Genomic DNA, 20650 nt, shown 5'->3' with positions numbered 1-20650 from the left:
AGTGGCAAGTTCAGAGTCATTTGTTTTAAGAGAATATGAAATAAATATATTCCAAATAATGATGATTTAAGTGATAAATGAAGGTGAAAGGCAAGGATCATTGGAGAAATGTCTGAATTTTTAAATCATCTGTTCTTTTATACTCCTCAGAATGGCTCCACTCCATCTGATTTAAGCACTCTTCCATGGCATGTGCACTGTGGTTGGTTCTGTGTGTTAGGAGCACACAGACCATTGGGAGTATGCATTCATTTCCTCTCTTTACAAGGTCCAGTAAGTTGGTGTCAGTGACATACAAGAATCTTTGTGTTCATGCATTCTTTTTTTTTGAGATGGAGTCTCTCTCTGTTGCTCAGGCTGCAGTGCAGCAGTGCGATCTCGGCTTACTGCAAGCTCTGCCTCCCAGGTTCAAGCAGTTCTCTGCCTCTGCCTCTCCAGTAGCTGGGATTACAGGCACCCGCAACCACGCCTGGCTAATTTTTGTATTTTCAGTACAGATGGGTTTCACCATCTTGCCCAGGCTGGCTTGAATTCCTGACCTCGTGACCCACCCTCCTCAACCTCCCAAAGCGCTGGGATTACAGGCATAAGCCGCCATGCCTGGCTGTGTTCATGCATTCTTAAAAATTATAAGGAATCACTGATAGAGTAGATAAACAAATACATAATGAATAAACATCAAGGTGGTAAAGCGTGCTCATTGTTAAAATATACAGGAGGGAAAAATAGTATTAATATAAATTGGAACAAGTGTATTTTGTCTTAGACTAACAGTAATAACTGAAAGTGAGAAGTAATAGTTTTTGATGATTCACTTGCGTATTTCATGTTTGATTTATTAAGAGAAAAATAAATATTGATATAAATTTATAAATGCCTGAATGACTATATAAAGGGACGGAGGCGTCTGTGGCTCAATAAAGAGAATATGTAATCATCTCCTGTGCTCTGATTTGTATATTCTTCCATGCTCACGAACTCTGTGTTTGTATCTATGTGTTAGGAGCATAGAGATCAGCATCAGCAATGGTAAAAATTACGTTGGTTTGAGTGATTCAAAGAACGTCAATCATGCTAATGTTTTATTTCAGATTGATATGCAGTATTAGGTTGATTAATGCTATGTGAAAAACTGAATTCATTTAAAGAAAGGGATTTAGGCTGTTTATGATAGTATAGATGAATGTGAGTGATATTGAGGAGCTTATTTTTTGTGGTTTATGTGTATGTCTTTATTAATGAATTACTCAATAAACAAGTGTAGGTAAGAATGAAGAGAAAGAAGGCCAATCCTGGACCATTGATGGCAACTGGTGGCTTAGGTGATTGTATATGCTGATTGTATATGAAGAATAGTATGTATCTGAAACTTTGAGGTCCAACACAAATAGAATCTCGTCCATTCCCGTGTTTAAAGTGATATAATAGACGGATACCTGAAATGTACAAGGAGTTTGTGACTAGTCTTGTGTGCCAGAGGTTTAAAAATATTGTAAAAGTGGCCGGGCGTGGTGGCTCAAGCCTGTAATCCCAGCACTTTGGGAGGCCGAGACGGGTGGATCACGAGGTCAGGAGATCGAGACCATCCTGGCTAACACGGTGAAACCCCGTCTCTTCTAAAAAAATACAAAAAAACCTAGCCAGGCGAGGTGGTGGGCGCCTGTAGTCCCAGCTACTCGGGAGGCTGAGGCAGGAGAATGGCGTAAACCCGGGAGGCGGAGCTTGCAGTGAGCTGAGATCCGGCCACTGCACTCCAGCCTGGGCGACAGAGCGAGACTCCGTCTCAAAAAAAAAAAAAAAAAAAAAAAATATATATTGTAAAAGTAGCAACGGCAGAATAAACAAATAAATGTACAAATAAAATAAAACAAATAAAAATGAAAAGGACAAAGCCTTGTTTCTTGCTGAAATATGCAGTAAGGAAAATACTGTTAATGTACATGGGAATGGATAATAAATGGACCAGGTGTATAATATTTCTGACTAAAGATGATAGAGACAATAGTAATAATTACTGATAAGTAATAGCCAGTTATTGCCCCAAGTCAATTACAAGTTTGAAGTTCATAAGAAGAAAAATAAATAAATATTACCATAAATTAATAAATACCTAAACGACTAAGTGAATGAAAGAAAGAAATTATAGATCAACAGACAGAATGTCTCAATCTTTTTGTCATCATCTCCACCTAGCACCCTTCCATGTAGATGCAGTTAGCTGATTTGAGCACTCTGCAACAATCAAGTTTCTCATGTTAACTCCATTCAAAAAGAGACCAATGTGAATATAGTCAGTCAGTGTTCTTGTCTTGGTGTCATTTATTTGTTTGTGAGTATTCATGGTATTATTAAAAAGTATTAATCAAATAGTTAATAACAAGTATAATGTAAAATATGATGTTGATTAATCCCTAATACTGACATCATTAAATGAAAAAGATGGAATGTATATGGGAAATGGTTGTATTGTTAGCTGTTAGCACTATTCTAGCATTTTATTTTTGTGTTTTTCTGACTCACTGATTTTCAGTGAATTAGTGATTCAGTCTGCAAATGTAAGATTGAATGAAGAAAAAGTTGGCCGATGAGTACACATAGAACAATGATTACAAATAGTGGTGCAGGAGTCATAAACGATGAGTAATATGTGTGTGGAACTCTGAGCATCAACACAAAACGTATTTATTCTTTCTGTTTGGAATAATCCTATAGACAGATGTTTGGGATATATAAGGACCATGTTTTTTTTAGATTCATAGATTTAGATTTATTAATATTAAGGAATTAATGATAGGACCATTACACAAATATAAGTAAATAGATAAAATTGAAGAGAGTGCAGCACTGTTCAGCTATAAAAGTGTGTAGTGAGGCAATCAATATTACTAATATAAATAGAGAAAACTAACATCCATTAAGAAAATATTGGATCGAAGATGTTCCCTCTTTCTTTGGCTTAAAATCATATAAACACTAATAATAGTAAGAATCAATTTTATTGTTCTGAACCAGTTCCTCTAATTTCGAGGTTGTCCCTTTTGTTAAGAGAAAAAATATATACTTCATGGAAAATTATTAAGTACCTGAATGATCAAGTAAAAGAAATTCAGAAAGCAAGAATTATAGAGGATGAGGTGTCTGTTTTTTAAAATATCGACTCTGCTTTGTTTTCATCAGAATGAGTGCACTTGAGCCGACTGAAACATTCCTCGTTGCATCTTTGTTCTGTGATTGCATCTATTTGTTAGTAGCACAGAGACCAATGTGAGTAATCATTAAAATTCTTCTCTTGGTTTGCGTGGTTATTTCAAAATATTCAATGAATTACTAAAAAAGTGTATACTATAATCAAAGATGACCAGTGGTATTCTAGCAATAAATAGGGGACTCATGTGAAGCGTTATATTGATAATGCATCTACGAAAAACTGAGGATAGTGAATGAAACAGCTGTATCCATATTAGAATGATTCATTGTAGGGATTAGGAATCTCTAAGCTCTTATTGGGATTTCATGAACCACGATTTTAAAATTTATGGTCAGTGGATTAATAAATCATTAGTAAGGAATCAGAAGTGAGTGGAGAGAAAGAGCACCTATCCTGTGGATTGTTGATGACTACTGGTGGCATATGAGTCATCTACAATGAATATGACTCTGGAACTCTGAGGTGTGTCACAAAAGAAATCTAGCCCATTTTCTATGTTTGATACAATCCTTTAGATGGGTATCACGAGCATAGAGTGGGTTTGTTTTTGGTCTTTGTACTTATACATTTTCATTCTATTTTTATTATTGAGTTAATGTGAGAATCAATAAGCAAATATAAAAATAAAGATATATTGGGTGAAGCGTTGTACAATTATAAAAATAGATGGTGAGACAAGAAATACTATTAATATGTATTGGAAATAGTGAAGTTCAAAGAGAAACAAATGTTACATGTCTGTCACCTCTTTGGCTAATGATAATATAGAGAGGATAATTATAGACAGTGTTTATATTCTGGGTCAGTGGCAAATTCAGAATTGTTCATCTTCTGAAGAGAAAGTGAAATAAATATTCTATACTCTAAATAATGGTAGCCTAAATGACTAAAGAAATGTAAAAGCAAGGATCCATGGTGATAATGTCTCAAATTTGTTATCATCTTCTCTGCACTGTACTACTCAGCATGGACATTGTTGTTCTGTCTTGAGAATTCCTCTAGGGTCACATGCTCTGTTTGCACCGTGCTTAGGAAGGAACATGCAGACCAATGTGAGTAATGGTCAGAGTCCTTATTGTGGTTTGTTTAAGAGTAATCAATGTATTATTAAAAAGTGTGAAATACAGTCAAAGATGGTTAATGTTATCCCAATGGTAGACATGGCAGTGACATGAAGTATTATATTGATAATGGATGTATGAAAAACTGAGGATAATTAATGAAACAGATAATATCAATGTTAGAATGATCCTGGATACAGATCAGAAATATCAAGGCTGTTCTTGGAGTTTTTGGAATCATAGGCTTTGAAATTATTATTAGTAAATTAATGAGGCAACCAACAGACAATGTAAAACTGAATGGAGAAAAGGAGGGCCAATCCTGGATCAATGATGACCACCGGTGGCGTATGAGTCATATGTGATGAATACGTGTCTGGAACTCTGAGGTCCGCCACAAAAGATATCTAGTCCATTCCCTCTGTTTTACGTGATTCTATAGACTGATGTCAGGAATATAGAATGAAGTTGTTTTGGTTTCATTTTCATTCTAATGCAAGAATCAATAAACATATAAATAAAGATAAAATAGGTGAGCATTGTACAACTATAAAAATACGTGTTGAGGCAGGAAATACTATTAATGTATATTGAAATTGGTCAAGTCCAAAGAGATATTGTACATACCTGTTACCTCTTTGGCTTATAATAATATAGACAGAATAAATTATAGATAATGTTCAAATTCTCATTCACTTGCAAGATCAAATTGTTCTTTTTCTTAGGAGAAAATAAAATAAATATTAGTCCACCTAATGAATGCCGAAAGGACAGACTAAAGGCAAGGTGAAAAGCAAGGATCATTAGTGAGAAAGTCTCAGTTTTGTTACCGTCTCTGCTCTGTATTCCTCAGAATAGATGGCCTGTGCTGATGGAAGGATTCCTCCCTGGTGACGTGGTGTGTCTGCCTCTTGATTGGGAGCACGCAGACCAATGCGAGTAATCAAGTTCTGGCCTTAGTTTGGGTGGTTTAGTTAGGAGGACTTGATGTATTATTAAAAAGTCTGCACTATAATCAAAAATGGCCAGCTGCAGCCCAGTGATAGAAATAGAAGTGATATGAAGCATTATATTAACAATATGTATTTGAAAACCTGAGAGTAATTAATGAAACATTTATCAGTGTGAGAATGATTCTATATGCAGATAAAGAATATTAATATTAATGCTGTTCTGAGGCGTTTGTGAACCAAAGGTTTTAAAATTATTATTAGTGAATTAATGAATTAATCATTAGACAAGGTAAAAGTGCACAGGGAAAAATAGGACACATTCTGGATCGATGATGACTACCGGTGGCGTATGAGTCATACGTGATGAATGCGTATCTGGAACTCTGAGGTCCGTCACAAATAAAATCTGGCTTATTCTCTGTTTCGAATGTTGTTATAGACAGATTTTAAAAATATAGAATGTTTGTTTTTTCTATGTGATTATGTACCTTTCTTCTATTTTTATAATTGGATCAATGTGATAATCAGGAAACAAATATATAGTAAATATAAAATGATTGAAACACTGCCCAATTATAAAAATTTGTGGTAAGGTTAGAAATGCTATTAACATGTATTAAAATCAGTGAAGTCTAAAAAGAAATGAATGGTATATGATACAGATAGTATAAATTATAGACAATGTTCATATTCTCAGTCAGTGGTAATTTTGAAGATTTTCATTTTATTAAGAAAAAATAAATAAAACAAATATACTCCAAATAATGATTGCCAAAATGACTAATAACAGGTGAAAAATCCGGGATCAATGTTGAGTTTTTTTTATCTTTTCTGCTTTCTGTCCTTTCAGAATGATGCACTTGTTATAATTTGAGAATTCCTCCATGGTCACGTGCTCTGTTTTTATCATGGTTGGGAGCCTACAGACCAATGTGAGTAGTAATCAACATTCTTATCTTGGCTTGAATGGTTTTAGAGGAATCGATATTATCAAAATACCAGATTGTCTTGAACTCCTGACCTCAAGTGATCCGCCCACCTCATCCTCCCAAAGTGTTGGGATTACAGGCATGAACCACAGCATCTGGCCAGAAGCACTCTTAATATCTTTTGACACAGTGAAGTCCACAGAGATATAAATGGCATTTTCTGGTGACCTCTGTGGCTAATGATAGTATAGACAGTACAAATTATAGAAAACATTCAATTTCTGGGTCAATGGCAATTTCAGAATTATGCATTTCTTTAGATAAAATGAATATACTGCAAATAATGACTTGACTGCTGAAATGACTGACTAATGTTAGATGATAAGAAAGGGTCGGTAGTGACAATATCAAAATAGGATAATAGGATAATATCAAATATATTTAATATTTGATAGTAAATATATTTTTTATATTTAAAATAGGATAGTATAAAAATAGAGGATAGGATAGATAATAGGATAATATCAAAATAGAGGATAACAAAAGTTATCCTCTTCTCTGCTCTGCCCTAGAATGATTGCACTTTGCTGATTGAGGGATTCCTTCAAGGCCATGTGCTCTACTTGCACCGTTTTTAGGATGGAGCCTGGAGACCTAGGTAAGGAATAGTGGAAGTCCTCGGCTTGCTTTGGGTGGTTTCTTCCAGAGGGTTCAATATATTATAAAAAGGTGTATACTATACTCAAAGATGAGCAACTGTATTTAAATAAACATGGGCATGATGTGAGGATTATATTGAAGATGCATACAAGAGAAACTGAAGATAATTAATGAAATAAATATTCCTACATATTGGGATTATCATGGCTATTCTTGTGGTTTTGTAAATCATAGGGCTTAAAATTATGATTAGTGAATTAACAAATTAGTCAATAGACAAGACAGAAATGAATCCAAAAATAGAAGATCAGTCCTGGATCGATGATGACTACTGGTGGCGTATGAGTCTTTTGCGATGAATACGTGTCTAGAACTCTGAGGTCCGTTGCAAACAAAATCTAGCCTATTCTGTATGTTTGAAATTATTTTACAGACAGCTGTCAGGAGTATAGAATGTATATGTTTTTGGTATTCATGTTTACATGTTTTGATTCTATTTTTACAATTGATCCATATGAGAATCAATAAACAAATGCAAATTAAGATGAATAAATTCAAGCATTGTCCAATTATAAAAATCGGACAAAAAAAGGTAAGAAACATGATTAATGTATATGAAACAATGACATCCACAGAGAAATAAATGATACATTCCTGTGGCTTCTTTGGCTAATGATAGTATAGACAGAATAAAATATAGGTGATGTTCAACTTCTGGGTCACTGACAGTTTCAAAATTATTCATTTTATTTTCAGAAAATGAATTAAATATACTCCAAATAATGACAGCTGAAAAGCAAATATCAATATTGAAAATGTCTTAATTTTGTTACTCTCTTCTCTGGTCTGTATTCCTCAGAATGAACAACTTGTGCTATGTTAAGGATTCCTCCATGATCACGTGCCCTGTTTGTACACCGTGCTTGGGAAGGTGCATGCAGACCAATGTTAGTAATAGTCAAAATTCCTGTGTCGGTTTGTGTGGTTTGCTAAAGAGGACTCAATGTATCATGAAAAAGTGTATTATATAGTCAACGATGGTCAACTATGTCCCAGTGGTATTTATGAGAGGGATCTGAAATATTTATTGATAATGCATATATGAAAAACGGAGAAGAATTAATGAAACAGATGTATCTATGTTAGAATGATTCTGTGTAAAGATAAGGAATATCAAGTCTGTTCTTAGGGTTTTGTGAATCACAGAGTGTAAAATTATTACCAGTGAATTAATGAATGAATCTAAAGACAACATAGAAATGAATGGAGAGAAAGAGGGTCAACCCTGGATCGATGATGAGCACTGGTGGAGTATGAGTCACATACGATGAATATGTGTCTGGAACTCTGAGGTCCATCACAGAAGTCAGCTTCCTCTGTTTCAAGTAACTCTAGACAGATGGCAAGAATATAGAATGAATTTTTTTTTGTTTATGAGTTTTATTTTATAATTGGTTCAATGAAAGAATAAAACATGTGAATAAATAAAATAAATAAGCTAAGCATTGTCCAACTATAAAAATGTGTGGTGCGGCGTATTTAATATGTATTTAAATTGATGAAAGCCAAAAAGAAATCTAACATACCTAACCTTTTTGGCCAATAATGAAGAGATAGTATAAATTAATATGCTGTTTTCATGCTCTGGGTTAGTGGCAAGTTCAAAGTTGTTCATACTTCAAATAATGATTGCCTAAATGTTTAACTAAAGATAGGTGAAAAGGAAAGATCAACAATGAGAAAATCACATGTTTGTTATTATTTTCTCTGCTCTGCACTCATCAGAATGGACATGCTTGTGATGATTTAAAGATGCTTCCAAGGTCAAGTGCTCTGTTTGCACCATGCTTAGGAAGGAACATACAGACCAATGTAAGTAATGGTCAAAGCTCTTGTCTTTGTTTGAGTGGTTTGTTTAAGAGGATTCAGTGTATTATAAAACGGTATAATATATTATAAAAATATATTGCAGGAATATATTATATATATTTCTATAATATAATGTATTATAAAATACATTATAAGAAGATATAATACATTGTAAAAGATATAATACATTATAGGAATATGATATAGGAATATATTATATATAATATATTCCAATATAGTATAGAAATATAATCCATATATAATATATTCCAACATATTTTAGAACTATAGTCTATATATAATATATTCCAATATATTATAGGACTATAATCAAAGATGGCCAAGTCCTTCCCAGTTATAGGAGTGATATGAAGTACTATATTGAAAAAGCATATATGAAAAATGGAGAACAATTAATGAAAATATATATCAAGTAGGGATTAGGAATACCAAAGCTCTTGGGCTTTTAAAAACCAAAGATTTTAAAGTTATTATCAGTGAATTAATGAGTTAATTATTAGACAAAGTAAAAATGAATAGAGAAAAATAGGAAGAATCCTGGTTCAGTGGTGACTACTGGTGTCGTGTGAGTCATACGATGAATACGTGTCTGGAACTCTTGAGGTCCATCACAAAGTCAGTTTCTTCTGTTTCACATGATTCTGTAGGTAGATGTCAGAAATATAGACTCAGTTTGTTTTTGGTCTTTGTGTTTTATGCATTTATATTTTATTTTATAATTGGACTAGTGAGAGAATCAATAAGCAAATATTTGAATACATAAACATGAATAAGGTTAAGTATTGTCCAATTATAAAAATATTTGGCAAGGCAGCAAGCACTGTTAATATGTACTGAAACAGTGATAGCCAAGGAAAAATGAGTGATGCATGTCTGTGGCCTCTTTGGCGAGTGATAGTGTAGACAATATAAACTATAGATAATGTTTAAGGTATGGGTCAGTGGCAAGTTCAAAACTGCTAATTTTCTGAAGAGAAAATGAAATACACTTCAAATTTTGATTGCCTAAATGACTCATTAGATGAAGATGAATCATGAATGAGAATGTCCCATTGTATGCTCTGAACTCCTCTGTGCTTTGTGCTCTGCAGAATGGATGAATTGTGCACCTTGAAAAGTTCTTCGCTGGCCACCTGAGGCACTTGCGTCACGGTTAGGCTCAGGCAGACTAATGTGAGTAATAGTCAACATTTTTGGTTTCCTTCTGGTGCCCTTTTAAGAGGACTCATTGTATTATAAAAATTGTATGATATTATCAAAGATGTCCACCTGCATCCCAGTGAAAGATACGGAAATGATGTGAAGCATTGTATTGATAATGCATATATAAAAACCTGAGGATATTTAATTAAGAGTATATCAATGTTGAAATGATTCAGTATACAAATTAGGAATATTAAAATTATTCTCGGGATTTTTTTGAACCATTAAGACTTAAAATTGCTAGTAGTGAATTAACAAAATCAATCAATAAACAAGGTAGAAATGAATGGAGAAAGAGATGAACAATCCTGGATCGATGATGACTGCTGGTGGCGTATGAGTCATATGCGATGAATACGTGTCTAGAACTCTGAGGTCCATCACAGAAGAAATCTAGCTCATTTTCTGTGTTTGATATAATCCTTTAGACAGGCATCAGGAATATGAGTTTGGTTTTGGTCTTTGTGTTTACATGTTTTAATTCTGTTTTTATAATTGGCCAATATAAAAACCAATAAACAAATATATAAATAAAGATGAGTAAGGTTAATCATTGTCCAGTTGTAAAAAATATTTGGTGAGGCAAGAAACACTGTTAATATGTATTGAAAATAGTGAAGTCTGGAGAGAAGTAAATGTACATGTCTTTCACCTCTTTGGCTATGGTGATATAGACAGGATAATTATAGACAATGTTCAAATTCTTGGTTAATTGTAAGTTTGAAATTGTTCACTTTTTAAAGAGAAAATGAAATAAGTTTACTCCAAATAATGATAGCATAGATGACTAACTAGTGATAGGTGAAAAACCAGGATTGATAGTTAAAATGCCTCTCTTTTGTTATTATCTTCTTTGCTCTGTACTTAGAATGGACGTACTTATTCTGATTTGAGGACTTCTTCATGGTCACGTGTTCTATGTGCGCCATGCTTAGGAAGGAGCATGTGTACAAATGTGAGTGACAGCCAGATTTCTTGTATTTCTTTGGGTAGTTTATGTAAGAGGACTCAATGTACTGTAAATAAATATGTAATATAGCCAAAGATGGTGAATTTTATCTAGTGAGGGATATTGGAGTCCAAAGAAGTATTATATTGATAATTCACATACAAAAAACAGGATAATTCATGAAACATATATTAAAGTCAGAATGATTAGGGATATCTTTTTGGGGTTCTGTGAGTCATAAGGTTTAAAGTTATTATTAGTAAAGTAATGAATTAATCAACAGACAATGTAGAAAATAACAGAGAAAAGAAGGGCCAGTCCTGGATCGATGAAGACTGCTGGTGGCGTATGAGTCATATACAATGAATATGTGTCTGGAACTCTGAGGTCCGTCTCAAAAGATACCTAGTCTATTCCCTGTTTCAAGTGATCCTACAGACAGATGGCAAAAAACAGAATGTACATGCGTTTGGTTTTCATGTTTATGAATTTTTATTTTATATTTATAATTGGATCAATGAGAGAATCAATTAATAAATATATAAATAAAGATGAATAAGGGCTGGGTGTGGTGGCTTACACCTGTAATCTCAACACTTTGGGAGGCCAACGCAGGTAGATCTCTTGAGGACAGGAGTTCGAGACCAGCCTGACCAACATGATGAAACTCCATCTCTACTAAAAATACAAAAATTAGCCAGGCATGTGCCTCTAATCTGAGCTACTAGGGTGGCTGAGACACATGGATCTCTTGAACCCGGGATTCAAAAATCTATTTGAACCTGGGAGGTTGCAGTGAGCCAAGATCACGTCACTGCAGCTTGGGCAATAGAGCAAGATACTGTGTCAAAAAAAAGATGAATAAGGTTAAGCATTGTCCAATTATAAAAATATGTGGAAAGACAACAAACACTATTAATATGTACTGAAATTGGTAACAACTAAAGATAAGTCTTGCATACCTGTTACCTCTTTGAATGAGATAGACAGTATAAGTTATTGACCATATTCAAGTTCTGGGTCAGGGACAAGTCCAAAGTTATTTATTTATTTTATTTATTTTTATTTTTTTGAGATGGAGTCTCTGTCACCTAGGTAGAGTGCAATGGCACAATCTCAGCTCACTGCAACCTCCACCTCATGGGTTCAAGCAATTCTTGTGCCTCAGCCTCCCTAATAGCTGGGATTGGAGGCATGCGCCACCACGCCTGGCTAGTTTTCGTATTTTTAGTAGAGATGGGGTTTCACCACGTTGCTCAGGCTGGTCTTGAACATCTGACCTCAAGTGATCCACCTGCCTTTGCCTCCCAACATGCTGGGATTACAGGCATGAGCCACCACATCCAGCCAGTTATTCATAAAAAAAAATGAAATATACCTCAAATTAATGAACATGCAAATGAGTATAAATGTTTACACATTCATTAATTTGAGGTATATTTGAAAAGCAAGGATTAATGGAGAGAAGGTCTCATTTTTGTTGTCATCTCTTCTGCTCTGTACTCAGAATGGAAGCACAGAAGCTGGTTTTCACTGGTTAAGAGCTATCTCTGTGCTAGCAGCTGGAGACCAAGGTGAGTAATAGTCAAAGTTCTTATCCCATCTTGGGTGTTTTGTTTAAAGGTTTATAGTGCATAAACAAAAAATATGAAATATAATCCAATAAGGCCATGAGTAGCTCAGGGATAAATATGGGATGGATATGGAATGTTACACTAAGGGATGCTTGTATGAAAAGCATGTCCTGTGTTATTATGAAAGGTAGTAATGAGGAGATATGCTACTGTGAGGCTGACTGTATATACAAATTAGAGATATCAAGGCTCCTCTTGGGGTTTTGTGAGTGATAGTGTTTAAAAGTTATTAGTGGTGAATTAATGAAGTAATAAATAAAGTAACAAAGAATGAAGAGCATCAGAGCTAATCCTGGATCAATCGTGACTACCGGTATTGGGTGGGTCTCAGTCAGTGAATACCTATCTGGAACTCTGAGGTCCATCAGAAAAGAAATATAGTTTTTTCCCTCTTTTGGAAGTGATCGTATAGACAGATGTCAGGAATATGCAAGGGTCTTGTTTTTGCTGTTTGTGAGCACGAGTTTTCAATCTATTATTATAATTCGATCAATGAAGGAACCACTAAACAAATATACAAATAAATTATGTTGGATGGTACTAAGCATTGTCCAACTATAAAAACAATTTGTGAGGCAAGAAAAGCTACGATACGGCCAGGCGCGGTGGCTCACACCCGTAATCCCAGCACTTTGGGAGGCCAAAGTGGGTGGATCACCTGAGGTTGGGAGTTTGAGACCAGCCTGGGCAACATGGTAAAACCCCATCTCTACTAAAAATACAAAATTAGCTGGGCGTGGTGGCATATGCCTGTGATCCCAGCTACTTGAGAGGCTGAGGCAGGAGAATCACATGAACCCAGAAGACAGAGGTGGTGGTGAGCTGAGATCACACCACTGCACTTCAACCTGGGCAATAGAGTGAGAAGAAAACCTATGATATATATTGAAAACACCAATGCCATTAGGAAATAAGTGGTATGAGGTTGTTATTTCTTTAGTTAGGGATGTTATAGACAGTGATAAATAATAATGAATGTTTATGTTTTGTGTCAGTGGCGTGACTGATACTGTCTGGCTGTGTAGAGTAAATAAAATAGATGTTATTCCAAATAATCTATATGACTGAATCAGTGGAAGATAGAATGCAAAGAGTAACGCAGATAATGTCTTAATCTTTTCTGATCATCTCTTGTGCTCTGTACTCCTCAAAATAAACACACTCTGGCTGATTTTATCATTCTTCTTAATGGGAAGATCCATCATTGCATCTATGTGTTATATGCTGTATGGAGACAATGTGAGCGATAGTCAACGTTCTTGGTTTCAGTGTTTTTTAAAAAAGATATTCGTAGTATTATTAAAAAGTGTTAAATATAATCATTGAAGGTAAGCTTTGGCCCATTTGTAAAAATAGGATTAATATAAAGCATTATGTTGATTAATGCATATATATGAAACATTGAATTTAATTAATGAAAGAGATGTATTGCTGTGAGTAATATTGACAGAGACAGATATTAGAGCTCTTTAAGGATTTTACTCTCAAGTTTTTGTGGCTCTAAGGTAATTATTTTATTGTTAGTGAACTGATAAATTAATCAATAAAAACACGTAGACACGAATTAAGAAAATGAGGTCCAAGCTTGAGCCGGTGATGACAGCTGGTGGCGTGTGAGTCATGGATGGTGAATACTAAGTGCCTGGAACTCTGAGGTTCAATGTAATAGAAATCTAATCTATTCCTCTGTTGAAAAAATTCCTTTAGATAGATGTTAGTGATATCGAGGGCTATTTGCTTCTAATTTTACAGTTCATTGATTATGATTGTATTAATATAAATGAATTAATGAAAGAATCAAACAAAGATTTAAATGATTAAACATGAAGAGAGAGAGAGGCATATTCTAATTGTTAACATATGTGGCAAGGAAAGAAATACTATTAATTAATTTGGAATGGATAATAAATGGGCCATCAGTTTTAACTCTCTGGCTAACAATCATAGAGCCATTGATAGAGCAATAACACTGATTATTAGTTATCAATGGCTATGTGATTTTTTAGGTCAATTCTCAGGTCAACTGGGTCAATTGTAAGTTCAATATTTATTTTATTAAGGGGACAATAAGCAAATATTAACATAAATCAATAAATACCATCTGACAGAGTAAATGGAAGGTAGAATGAAAAAAACGAATGGATAGAAAGTCTCACATTTTGTCTTCTGCTCTTCCTTGTAATCCTCAGAACAGTCACTCCCTGTACTGATTCTGCCATGAGCACTTGCTCTGTGGCTGTTTTAAGGAACCTGCAGACAAAGGTTAGTAATCGTTAAAGTTCTTGTCTTAGTTTGGGCCATTTAAGAGTGGTCAATGCATTATTAATAAGTAGAAAACATAATTAAAAAAGACTAACCATGGCCCCAAAATGAACATGGGGTTGATACGAAACATTATGTTGAGTAATGCATGTTTGAAACAATGAGGTCAGTTCAAGAAACAGGTCTAATTTCTGTAGGAACTGATCTTCAGATAGACAACAGGGTTATCACAGCTCTTGTTGTATTTTTTTCTGATTCATGTCTATTTCTTTATTATAAAGTAGTAAATTAATAAATAAATGAAATAGACAAAGTCTAAATGAAGAAAAAGATTGATGGTCTGTGGCCTGGTCCAGAGATGATGACTCGTGGGTATGAGTCAAGGATGATGAGTAACAGGAGTCAGGAAGTTTAAGCTCCAGTATAAAAGAAATCTAGCCTATTGCTCAGTTGGAAATGATCCTGTAGACAGTAGTTAGAAATATTCAGTTATTGGCTGGGTGAGGTGGCTCACACCTGTAATCCCAGCATTTTGGGAGGCCGAGGTGGGCAGAGCACAAGGTTAGGAGTTCGAGACCAGCCGGATCAACATGGTGAAACCCCATCTCTACTAAAAATATAAAAATTAGTTGGGTGTGGTGGTGAGTGCCTGTAATCCTACCTACCTGGGAGGCTGAGGCAGGAAAATCACTTAAACCCAAGAGGTGGAGGTTGCAGTGAGCCGAGATTTCACCACTGAACTCCAGCCTGGGTAACAGAGTCAGACCCTGTCTCAAAAAAACAAAAAACAAAAAACCCCAAATCAATTATCCTATACCCTATTCTTATGCTTTTGTAACTCATGGATAATGATTATATTATTACATGTAAATTAATGCATGAAGAACTCAAGTAAAAGAAATAAGTGAACACAAACATGGCCACATCTGGACCAAATAAAACATGTGTAATAAAGCATGTCACAGTACTGATCTATTGCGCAGGAAGTGGGAATCGTGTCAGATTTTTAATCTCTCACAATGAGAAACATGTAGACAAATATATGAGTTGTCTATGTTTATATTGAGTTGTCTTTGGTTTCCTGGTTGTTTGTCTTATCCCTAAATAGGGATGTTGTTTATATAAATAAAAAACTAATTTTAAAGAGGGCCAGTGACAAGAATTTGTTCCACAACAAGAGCTATTGTGCTCACTAAATTCCATTACAAAGTGACATCTTCTGTTATTACTTTGGTCATGATCAACTATGCATGTGCTACGATGATCCATGCTATAATCTAGATCATATGTAAGGATACTGATTTTATCTTAATAATGAACAAATGCATGTTAATAATAATCAATTAGCTAAAAAGGATAAAGCAAGGGCCAGTAGCAAACACATCTGGAAATAATGGTTGTGATGTAACTGGGTCCAGAGATTGTGTTCTTCTTAAGGCAAATATTTTGGCTCTTACAAGTGTTTGCATAAGGAGGCTATACGTAGATGCACATTATCAGACATGTTCTGGGTTTCTGAGAGTTTACATATTGTTGTGTTTCTTTATAAAGAATGAATAATTGGCCAAATTGGTTTGTGAATGAATGAATGAAGTGGTATCAAGCACTGTTCATTGGTATGAAATTGCTCTGAAACAAGTATTTAGATGAATCTAATTGTGCATATGGGAGGTCCAAAGATTTAGGTTGTTGAGTGCATGGGTGGAGGCATTGAAGCTGACATGTTTTGTAGAGAACTCTCATTCTTGATTCAGGTGTTGGATTTAAAGGCATCCATTTAATTTATTTAAGTGCAGGATGTGGATGTTTGTTACTTGGGTAAACGTGTGTCACGGTGGTTTGCTGCACCTATCAACCCATCACCTAGGTATTAAGCCTGGCATGCATTAGCAATTTTTCCTGATGCTCTCCCCACCCTCCCCTGACAGGCGCTAGGGTGTGTTGTTCCCCTCTTGTGTCCATGTGTTCTCATTGTTCAGCTCCCACTTATAAGTGAGAATGTGCAGTGTTTGGTTTTCTGTTCCTGCATTAGTTTGCTGAGGATAATGGCTTCCAGCTTCATCCATGTCCCTGCAAAGCACATGCTCTCATCCCTTTAATGGCTGCATAGTATTCCATAGTGTATATGTATCACATTTTCCTTATCCAGTCTATCATTGATGGCCATTTGGGTTGATTTCATGTCTTTGCTGTTGCAAATAGTGCTGCAGTGAACATACATGTGCATGTATCTTTATAATGGAATGATTTCTATTCCTTTGGGTATATACCCAGTAATGGAATTGCTGGGTCAAATGGTATTTCTGCTTCTAAATCTTTAAGGAATCACCACACTGTCTTCCACAATGGTTGAACTAATTTACATTCCCACAAACAGTGTAAAAGCTTTCTTATTTCTCTTTAACTTCGTCGGCGTCTGTTTTTTCTTGACTTTTTAATAATAGCCATTCTGACTGGTATGAGGTGGTATCTCACTGTGGTTTTGATGTGTATTTCTCTGATGATCAGTGATGTTGAGCTTTTTCTCTTGTTTGTTGGCTACATGTATGTCTTCTTTTGCGAAGTGACTGTTCATGTTCTTCGCCCACTTTTTAATGGGGTCGTTTGTTTTTTTCTTGTAAATTTGCTTAAGTTCCTTGCAGATTCTGGATATTAGACCTTTGTCAGATGGATAGATTGCAAATTTTTTCTCCCATTCTGTAGGTTGTCTGTTCACTCTGATGATAGTTTCTTTTGCTGTGCAGAAACTCATTAGTTTAATTAGATTCCACATGTCAATTTTTGCTTTTGTTGCAATTGCAAAGGCATCTATTTCAAATGCAAAATTAATAATTGAATTAGTGTGACAAAAAAGAGGGACTTTCTGGCCAATTGTAAAAAGAGCATGACCCAATTATAAAAATTAATCTAAACTTGCTTACCTTTCATTTATTAGAATACTACAGCACAGTCAAAATTTAGGATGTTTCATTCTTTTTACCATTTGCTTTCAGCCCTCCAGAATGGATTATCGTTGGTGAAGACCTTGGCTGGTAAGTCTCTGGGAAAGAAGACTATAGGCCCATACAAATAATGTGCAAAGTTCTTGTCCTTGGGTGGGGTGTTTACTCAGAGGTATTCATTGTATTATAAAATAATGCATAAATGACTACATCTATATACAGAATTAAAAAAGAACAGGGATGAGAGTGTGTTACATACCAAAAATTAGAATGAGTCCAATCAGAACATCTGTGAAATTATATATTTTTAATATCCTGAAACACTGAATTTTATGAATAAATTAGTAAATCAGGAATGTTCCTTCTTTTGGTAAGGATCATATACACAAAGAATAGTAATAGTCAACGTTCTTGCTCTGGGAGAATGGTGAGTTCAAGTTTGTTTTGTTAAGAGAAGCAAATAAATAATTTCACAAATTTACCAATACCTAATTACAAATAGCTAAGCAAATCAAGGAGGGAAACATGCATCAGTTTTTGATATTTTCACTCCCTTTTTGTAAGGGATATTCCTGCGTATTTTGTGCATAAATTTTTAAAGGTATAAAGTAATACATATTTATTTTTCCTTTTTTTCACCATCTGCTTTCAATTCCATAGAATGAACACACTGATCATTACAATGATTCTGTAATGATGAAGACCTTCATGGGTCAGTGTGAGTAATGATCCAAGTTCTTGTCATTGTTGGATGGTTCATTTAGGGTATTTAGTGTATGATAATAATAACACATAATATAATCAGTGAAGGCTACATAAGGACCAATGGTAAGATTGTATTATAAATCGAGTTTCACAATGACTACTGTTTTACACAACAGAAGTCTTTTTTAAAAGAGGAGCTCTACATTTTTAGCTCTGTAGGTATGGAATATGGAGTCAGATGTATGTAACTCTCATCGTTTTTATGTTGGGTGGTTCATTTAAGGGTATTCCTGATATTGTTAAAATGGATAATATGTTAATTAATAAGATGGCGCTCCATTCACAAACCAGTGATAAGAATGTGGCATAAATCATTGTTTGTGATCAATTTCTACGATGGTTACTTCATGTTCACTAAATTGAAACCTAAATCTAGGTATTTTCATTTGGTAATATCCTCTTTCATTTGGTAATATCATCTACAGGATGGATAGACCAGAGCTGATTAAATTATTCTTCCATGATGAGGAACTTTACCTTATCCCTTGGAGTAAGGAGAATGTCATGCAATGTAAGTAATAAAGTTCTTGGGGTTGGGTTGTTAGTTCATGATTTCTACTCTCATTTAAAAAGATAATTAAAATTTAAAAGGTCATGCATAGGCCTATGATGAGAATATGTTATGGACCGAAATTAATCCAATTTAGCACAAGTGAAGTATAAGAAAAAAAAACTTAGCTTTTCCATTCATTTTCAATAGTTAAATGTCACATTGTATGTTTGTCTCACTGATTATTGATAATCTTCTCTTGATAAAGGCTGTTACTCATTTATGGAGTCAGTATTCTAGTTGTTGAGTAGGATGGTGGTTCAAGATTGTTCATTTGATATCTAAAAATGTTTCAAATTAAATGTAGAGGGGCCATGTCTGGACCAATGATGTGAATGGAATGCATCTGAATAAAAATTATGATCAATCATTTTTGAACAACTGAGGTCCAATGCAAAAAGAAGAACTAATATGTAAACCTTTGTGGGAATAATGTCAGGCAAGTTTGAGAATCTAGTTCCGGAGCTTGAGAGGGTTCACAGATACTGATTTTACACAATTAGCAGATCCACTTGTGTGGATCAACACACAAGTATATTCATGAAGAATATAATTAATTCAGTTCTGAAATACCTTGGTCCATCAAGAAAAAAAACCATTAAATTTGTCACCACTTTGGGTAAGAAGCATCTAGATAGAAGTATTTAATAGTCAATGTTCTGCTCCTAGTTTGTTGTGGGTTCCCAGATGTTTGATTCATTAAGACAAAAGAAGTTAAAATTAAACAAACAAATATGTGTATAGCTAAATAAATGGGTGCCAAGTATGAACCAATGATAAGGGTATTTCATTATTTTCTACATCTGCTTTGTAAGCCCACAGAACAGAGGTAACTTGGCTGTTTTAATAATTATTTAAAGGATGAAGATCTTGACTGTTACCTATGTGGCCAAGGAGAGTGTAGAACAGGGCGAGTCAGATTAAGTTTTTATTCTTGGTTTAGCCTTTTGTTAGAGATGATGATTATTTATTATTTAAAAAGAAGAAATGACTTTATGCAATCATAAAATCCAAGAAGACCATGGCTGAACCAATGATAAGAATGAATCCTGCCAAGTGTCATTTTGCAAAACGAGATCCATTTAAAAAGAGGTTTGGTTTGCTACCTCTTAGGTTAAGGAGATTATAGGCAGATTCGAGCCTTAGTCAAAGATCTTGTTCTTGGGTTAGTTGTGTTCTCTTGAGTTTTATTATTTTATTAAAAATAATAAATAGTTAAACAAGTACAAAGCGTTTATGCTAGTAAAATCACAATGGCCACTCATGACCAGTTGGGAGATTATATCATGAAACAAGGATTTGTTTAACTTGGGTTAACTGTTTTACCACTGTTTGAGGAGGTCATGGAAAGATTTAAATGATAGTCAATTTCTCCCCTCTTTCTTGGAAATAGATTCTTTGTTGTTGACTTTGTTTTTGAAAATGAGTAACTGACTAAATTAATGAACAACAAAAACACTAGAATGTTCAATGATAGAAAATAGAAGAATATTCAAATGGTAACATTTCATGAAGCAAGAATTATGATCAACACAATTCTGCTTCTCTGAAATCCATTTAATAGAAAAGAGTCAGTCTGTTTTCTCTGCGTATAATGAGGTCAGAAACAGGTGTTAAAACATTCAGTGTTCTTGTTTTGTATTT

The 20650-nt window shown here is 34.5% G+C and overlaps 12 non-coding genes and 2 pseudogenes across 12 annotated transcripts; all 14 read left to right on the top strand.

Moving 5' to 3' along the window:
• The first annotated feature begins 1293 nt into the window (after positions 1-1293).
• On the top strand, positions 1294-1382 carry LOC111538435 (annotated as a pseudogene).
• A 1213-nt stretch (positions 1383-2595) lies between these two features.
• Positions 2596-2670, top strand: LOC111538375. Its single transcript, XR_002730305.1, has one exon. It is a non-coding gene; the product is annotated as a small nucleolar RNA SNORD113/SNORD114 family (small nucleolar RNA).
• A 934-nt stretch (positions 2671-3604) lies between these two features.
• On the top strand, positions 3605-3676 carry LOC111538430. The gene has a single exon (XR_002730350.1). It is a non-coding gene; the product is annotated as a small nucleolar RNA SNORD113/SNORD114 family (small nucleolar RNA).
• Positions 3677-4592: 916 nt separating this feature from the next.
• LOC111538411 lies at positions 4593-4664 on the top strand. Its single transcript, XR_002730333.1, has one exon. It is a non-coding gene; the product is annotated as a small nucleolar RNA SNORD113/SNORD114 family (small nucleolar RNA).
• Positions 4665-5544: 880 nt separating this feature from the next.
• On the top strand, positions 5545-5616 carry LOC111538415. The gene has a single exon (XR_002730337.1). It is a non-coding gene; the product is annotated as a small nucleolar RNA SNORD113/SNORD114 family (small nucleolar RNA).
• A 1509-nt stretch (positions 5617-7125) lies between these two features.
• Positions 7126-7197, top strand: LOC111538420. The gene has a single exon (XR_002730342.1). It is a non-coding gene; the product is annotated as a small nucleolar RNA SNORD113/SNORD114 family (small nucleolar RNA).
• A 900-nt stretch (positions 7198-8097) lies between these two features.
• Positions 8098-8169, top strand: LOC111538417. Its single transcript, XR_002730339.1, has one exon. It is a non-coding gene; the product is annotated as a small nucleolar RNA SNORD113/SNORD114 family (small nucleolar RNA).
• A 1070-nt stretch (positions 8170-9239) lies between these two features.
• On the top strand, positions 9240-9310 carry LOC111538439 (annotated as a pseudogene).
• Positions 9311-10213: 903 nt separating this feature from the next.
• On the top strand, positions 10214-10285 carry LOC111538413. Its single transcript, XR_002730335.1, has one exon. It is a non-coding gene; the product is annotated as a small nucleolar RNA SNORD113/SNORD114 family (small nucleolar RNA).
• An 889-nt stretch (positions 10286-11174) lies between these two features.
• Positions 11175-11246, top strand: LOC111538427. The gene has a single exon (XR_002730347.1). It is a non-coding gene; the product is annotated as a small nucleolar RNA SNORD113/SNORD114 family (small nucleolar RNA).
• A 1534-nt stretch (positions 11247-12780) lies between these two features.
• Positions 12781-12852, top strand: LOC111538373. The gene has a single exon (XR_002730304.1). It is a non-coding gene; the product is annotated as a small nucleolar RNA SNORD113/SNORD114 family (small nucleolar RNA).
• Positions 12853-14073: 1221 nt separating this feature from the next.
• LOC111538422 lies at positions 14074-14148 on the top strand. Its single transcript, XR_002730344.1, has one exon. It is a non-coding gene; the product is annotated as a small nucleolar RNA SNORD113/SNORD114 family (small nucleolar RNA).
• Positions 14149-15097: 949 nt separating this feature from the next.
• Positions 15098-15171, top strand: LOC111538381. The gene has a single exon (XR_002730309.1). It is a non-coding gene; the product is annotated as a small nucleolar RNA SNORD113/SNORD114 family (small nucleolar RNA).
• A 4154-nt stretch (positions 15172-19325) lies between these two features.
• Positions 19326-19398, top strand: LOC111538382. The gene has a single exon (XR_002730310.1). It is a non-coding gene; the product is annotated as a small nucleolar RNA SNORD113/SNORD114 family (small nucleolar RNA).
• The last annotated feature ends 1252 nt before the right edge of the window (positions 19399-20650 follow it).

This window comes from Piliocolobus tephrosceles, chromosome 6 (assembly GCF_002776525.5).
Source record: "Piliocolobus tephrosceles isolate RC106 chromosome 6, ASM277652v3, whole genome shotgun sequence".
In the NCBI taxonomy this organism is placed as follows: Eukaryota; Metazoa; Chordata; class Mammalia; order Primates; family Cercopithecidae; genus Piliocolobus; species Piliocolobus tephrosceles.
This window is presented reverse-complemented; position numbering and strand designations above follow the sequence as displayed.